General features: G+C 35.0%; 1 pseudogene; it reads right to left on the bottom strand.

Annotated features, from left to right (window-relative positions):
- Positions 1-2,516: 2,516 nt before the first annotated feature.
- On the bottom strand, positions 2,517-4,082 carry LOC145683486 (protein yellow pseudogene; annotated as a pseudogene).
- Between the last annotated feature and the right edge of the window lie 2,179 nt (positions 4,083-6,261).

The raw sequence follows: 6,261 nt of genomic DNA, 5'->3' as shown, positions 1-6,261 counted from the left end.
TTCCTTCTAATTATTTCTTTCGTCCTTCCTATCCTTGCTCTTATTTCACCCTCACACTTCATATCATCAGCCGTTCTATAAGACTTCGAATGTTTATGCATAGCATAGTTCGGAGAACTAAAACAAGGAAACATGAGTAACGAAATGTCGAGAACTTCTGGGCCTACATCATAGTCTTTCAAAATCGTTTAGAGAAATGAATATGGACGGCTTGAATGTCGAGTGATCTAACTCCAAAATTGATATTTTCCAAGAGTGAGATTTAAAATTTAATATCTAATGAGCAATTCGTATTTCTGTTCTGTTGACAACCAAAACCATTACTATATAGTTGATGATTTTATAATTTACTGGTTACAAAGTTCTCTTAGAAGAGATACTATCTATAGAGGTGAGTGAAAGGATTAGTCATTTATTTATTTATTTATTTATTTTTGAGGGGAATTTAGGCCACTTGGCACCCAAGCGGTCCATATATTAAGGTATTCGGGCTTATTTTTAGTGCTATTTCATGAATAAAATTCTTAAACATATAAATCTTTCATATTAAGACGAAAATACATTATTTTTACAGAATAGTTTAGTAAATATATTTGTATCCTATTTTCCTTGCGTACAAAATATTGTAGTGTCGTATGTATAAACACATGTCGTACATAGGAATTTTATAATACATACGTATAACGAACTTTCAATCTACACATTAAATAAGTATACAGTAAACAGCCTCATACATTACTGTAGCAGTCATCTTTTATATTATTGATTTGGCCATGGAATTCTGAAATATATCCAAGCTGGGCAAGGAATGTATTTGGGCATGGAATTTACAAGTATGGCAGAAAATTTTTCATGAATCAAGAATATTTATATAGAATATAATTTTCTCTAAAATAAAATAAACGTGTTCTTAAAAGTTTAAACGGTATACGGACAAAATCTCGCGGCCGAAACATCGCCGATAAAAATCTCGCCGGTCAAAACCTCGCGGGACAAAATCTCGCCGGGCCAAAACCTCGCCGCCCAAAACCTCGCGGGACAAAATCTCGCCGGGCCAAAACCTCGCGTGGCCAAAACCTCGCCGCCCAAAACATCGCGGGACAAAATCTCGCCGTGCTAAAACCTCGCCGCCCAAAATCTCGCCATACTCAAAATCTCGCCTAACCAAAATGTAAATGTTCCAACAGATGATAAGGATGACGGTATAAAAGACGCTGTTTCAGAAGAAGTATCACGGGTATTCCACATTACAAATAATAATAATAATAATAATAATAATAATAATAATAATAATAATAATAATAATATACAAAACATCGTGTGCGTGGGCTTTCCCGTTATTCCCGTTTCCTCCCACTTTCTTTATTCGATCATTTCCTTCATCCTGGTCATCTACGTCTCCTTTAACCTATAGGACATAATCAAGGGACGTCGTAAAAACTCATATATTGTTTCATATTTTCATAAATATTATTAGATTTTTGTTAAAATTTTAAGTTTTTGGATGTTCCAAAGTTCACGAAACTAACCTCGTTAGTTGTCATTACTTTCCTTATGCAGACTTTCTTTCCCTATAACCAGTTTAAAAACATCCTGTCGCCCTACCTTCACATTGAAATCCTCTAATACAAAAATAGAATTTTCATATGGTATCGCGGGACTTGGTCAAATACCCGTGATACTTCTTCTGAAACAGCGTCTTTTATACCGTCATCCTTATCATCTGTTGGAACATTTACATTTTGGTTAGGCGAGATTTTGAGTATGGCGATATTTTGGGGCGCGAGGTTTTGGTCCGGCGAGATTTTGGCCCGCGAGGTTTTGGGTGGCGAGGTTTTGACCCCGCGACGTTTTGGGCGGCGAGGTTTTGGCCAGGCGGGGTTTTGGCCCGGCGAGATTTTGTCCCGCGAGGTTTTGGGCGGCGAGGTTTTGGCCAGGCGAGGTTTCGGCCTGGCGAGATTTTGGGCCGCGAGGTTTTGGGAGGCGAGGTTTTGGTCCGCGAGGTTGTCGCCGCGAGGTTTTGTACCCAAACCGTTTAAACTTATTTACAAATCCACATAGAAGACAATTTACTACAGGTAAGAAAACTTTATTGTTTACGCTTAGTAAAATAAACCTGTCATTACACTAATGCACTATATGTTGTATACTTCCTTGCAAGAGACACCACTTCGTTCACAGATATCTTAATAGAGAAGTTGTACTGTGTGCACTCTTTCATACAGTATTCCCTGAAGTAGCCTTTTCGAGTTGTCAAAGCAGACCCTACAAGTGTCATCGACAGGTCTCACAGCATATTAACTATTTTACACAATAAAAATAACAAATAATCATTTTATACCTTTCACGTATTAAATACAACACAAATTATTTAATTCATACTAATATCTAAGTGAGATTAGGAGTTGAAAGAAAAGTTTACATGAAAATTGTTATTTGTTCCTCATAGTATTTCAAAAACTACTCAGAATATGTATTACAATTTTTATTTAAAGTACAAGAACCATGTTTTCCCCTAATATATTTCCTCACTTCGAATACTGTTTACGCATTTTACTCCTGAAAACATGTAAGATTTAAAATCTAAACAAAGTTTACAAAAATAAATCTACAACAAAAATAGTAACCAATTTTTAACACTCATTATCAACAGGGGGAAGAACACAAATTTGTTTCATATATTATTAGTTACAGGTAGATTGGAATAGACCTTTAGAAAGAAGAAGGGAAACAAACTCCTTTGAACATACCTTCATATTAAACACTAGGAACATATTTACATTTGTGTGGATATTAAAAGTAATTTTAACAAATATACTGGCTAATGTTTTGTTTTTATCTTATAATTACATATTTACATGAAGTTCCATCTGAGAAGTTTTAGAAAGAATTATTTAATTCCGTTGACAAACAGTATCTTGTATGGCGTTTTGTATAGGAAGAGTTGAAATGCGGTAATTTGTGTCGGTCCAGTTCATTACACCAGTATGAAATCTCGCATATCTATTCGACAATACCCATAAATTTTGTCCAAAAACTCTAAGATCAGCAACGAATTCTAAAGTTATATTATTTCGGTATATTTCTGGGTTATTTTCTGAACGGAAAGGAGTATTCCAATTCCAGCAAACAATTGAAGAACGAGAAAGTAGTGGGTAAAACAGGACACCATTTTCATCCATTGTTATGACTGTTGATTGAGATATTTTATCCATTTGTGTATAGTAAAAGCTATCAAAACTTGACTGAGATAAACTTTCGTTCTTAAGAACAATTGTTGGTACAGCAAATAGCTTGTAACTAGCCATGGCATTGAAAAACAGATATTGTTCACCGTTACTTCTCTCCGGAGAGAGTGTAAGGCTAAATAGTCCATACATCTCCTGAAATCTTACTCCATTCACCTTAAAATCGCCAGCGAAAGGATCTGGATAGAAGTAATTATGATTAACTTTCCAAAATTTGTTATTGGTTTCATCATAAACTATAATGGCATTGCCTAGTAAATCAACAAAATAAACAAACATTCGTCCATCCCTTTCGCTATAATCTAGTGCAAGGTTTATTATGTGATAATTGTCAGATATTACAGTTGATGGGAAATTCTCGCGGAGAACTTGTTGATCTGAGTCTAAATCGAAAATCATAAGTTGTGCAGGACAAATAACACCATCTATTTCACCTCCATTATCTGCAACCCAAAGCCTACCAAATCTATCAACAGCCAGTCGCACTACAGAGATTATACCTTCACAGTTCCCTAGATTCTGATGCCAACTCCAGTCTGGATAAGGATTAAGACGAGGTGAAATAGATTTAGTTCCTTGATTCAGTTCAACAACATTCAATGTTGCAGGAATACCATCCCTCCATCGCGGCACGGAGACGAACACACGATTGCCCCATTGTACAACTCCAGCTGGTACTGCGTTTTGTGCATTGAAAGCACCACTTTGGATCGCATCGTTTCTCGCAGTTTCATTTGGAAATTCCCAATCCAAGCTGCTCCACGCATAGAGGACTCTCAATTGGGCTGCTGCAGGAGACAAACTGAAGACGAACAGTGATAGAAGTAACATTATTGGAAACTTCTGCAATGAGATTTTTAAAAAGTAACGTATTAATTTCGTAACTTAACTCGTAATTTTTTATATGCTCATAAGCCTAAAAATAAGCATAAACAACACTGAGAATAAGTTTAGGTGGGAAAAGAAATGTGTGTTGTGCACACGGTCAAAAAATTTCTTGAAGGTTACACTTAAGAATTCAATGTTAAAATACAATAAGAATCTTTCGACCAACTTGTATTATAAGTAAATTATATAAAGTATATAACTTATAATTAAGGGGTCTAATCACTGCGAAATTAAAACACCGCTAACTTTACAGTAATTATGTGATATCTTCAAATAGATAAAAGATCATCCAAATATGGGACAAAAGCGCGCTAGACAATATTAGTTTGTATGAGGTACCGTTATCACGAGTCACCTACTATCCATTTCATAAAGATAGGCCCCTGACTTCGTGGTGCTGCCATGACGTTCAGTCAAAATTTATATTGCATTGTCGTACCTCGTTGAAATTGTTGGAATGTTGTCTTTTCAATACTTAAGACATACAAATTTTCTTTGTACTATGTAGTGAGAAAAAAATAAAAATTAATGAAAAAGTGCGTATTTTTTCGTACTTTTTTGGTAGATCAATGTTTATAGGACTATATCTCAGAAAAGAGATCACGTGAAATAATTTCCTGTGTACAATATGAAGATGCATCCATTAACTGTAAGTTGTGAAAAATTCAAGTTTCATCACTTGATACTTTTTGTGTAATTAAAACAAATGTACGACGCTCTGATCTCCTTTACCATGGTAGGTAGAGAAACGTACAAAACACTGTTCGAAAATTTGGAAGTCTAGTGTTCCAAATATTTGAATCTATTAACAAAAAAGGTTTAGTTGGTAGAGTATTTATTTTTAAAAAAAAAATTTACTTCAACATATTCTCTGCGTTAAGCGGTGAGCCATGTTGCAGCCCAACCTTTAAATTCCCCGCGCTTGTATGAAGATACAGCATACAGTAAGTGGAAGTGCGGCACCGCTGTCGTACAGTGTTGTCGCGTTCAGGAAGCCTGTAGCGCGAAGCCTACTTCATAAAGAATGTAATAGGAAAAAATATTTATTATAATCTTTCACATCATAAAAATAATAATACACTTCTCATTACACTTCTCAATGTAATAAAATAAAACGTTGAAGTAAAACATCCAAAAACTCATCTCTTAATCTATTTACTTCATTCACTTTCATAATGGGTTTGTTGACTCATCGTTGCTCCTGCTATCTTCCTGAACACTTATTAACAACGGCTCCATTTCTACCTCAAGATCTATCAGTATACACTTTCCAGCTTAGGAACATGTTAAAGGTTAAAAAGAAATATAGCCTTGGCAATCACGTGTTACCCAAGTTCTGCGATCAATTCCCCTGCCGAATGTATACACGACTCCAAAAGTGCATTACCACCTGCAATTCTCCCTTTCCTGCAATAGCAGGCAACCCAAAAAGCTCAGCGCTTGGGTTGGTTGCACATTCGAAAGGCGTTGGACCAAACCTCAATTTTGTTACAAATATATCAGTGTGGCAAACTGCAAATAAGAGAATAAAATAAATTGTTAAGACTTACCATTTTATTATCGTGATGGCAATGGATGACATAAAAGTTACAAAATCATCTTACCTAAGCAGTTCAAACAAGGTGAATGGTAAGAAACACACATAAGAGGAAAGCAGTTTCTTTCCTTTTCCAAAAGAAAATCTCGTAAAAAAGAAAAAGATTTTATAATGTAAAGGTTTAATATAAAAGCCTAACACCCCAAAACAAACATCCACACGACACAGAAAGAGAGAGAAACACAGAATAAGGAACACCAATGGCTTAGCTGACTAGCGGGCCTCTCATACAAGATAAAGAGATGGAACCCTAGTTGTAAACCTAATTGTTATAATAATAATAATAATAATAATAATAATAATAATAATAATAATAATAATAATTATTATTATTATTATTATTATTATTATTATTATTATTATTATTATTATGATTATTAAAAATCGTCTACTTTCCCAATCTCTGACCTACCTAAGAGCATGTCTGTATATAGCGGTCATGTGAGTACCTTTTGTCAATGAGTGGCCCTAAAGGTAAAAGGGATGCAAATCTCTGAGAGAGAGGAACAAAAAACTTTCTTCTGATAA

Source organism: Thermobia domestica, chromosome 4 (assembly GCF_964235325.1).
Source record: "Thermobia domestica chromosome 4, izTheDome1.hap1.1, whole genome shotgun sequence".
Taxonomy (NCBI): Eukaryota; Metazoa; Arthropoda; class Insecta; order Zygentoma; family Lepismatidae; genus Thermobia; species Thermobia domestica.
The sequence above is the reverse complement of the archived record's forward strand: the minus strand, read 5'-3'. Positions and strand labels throughout refer to the sequence as shown.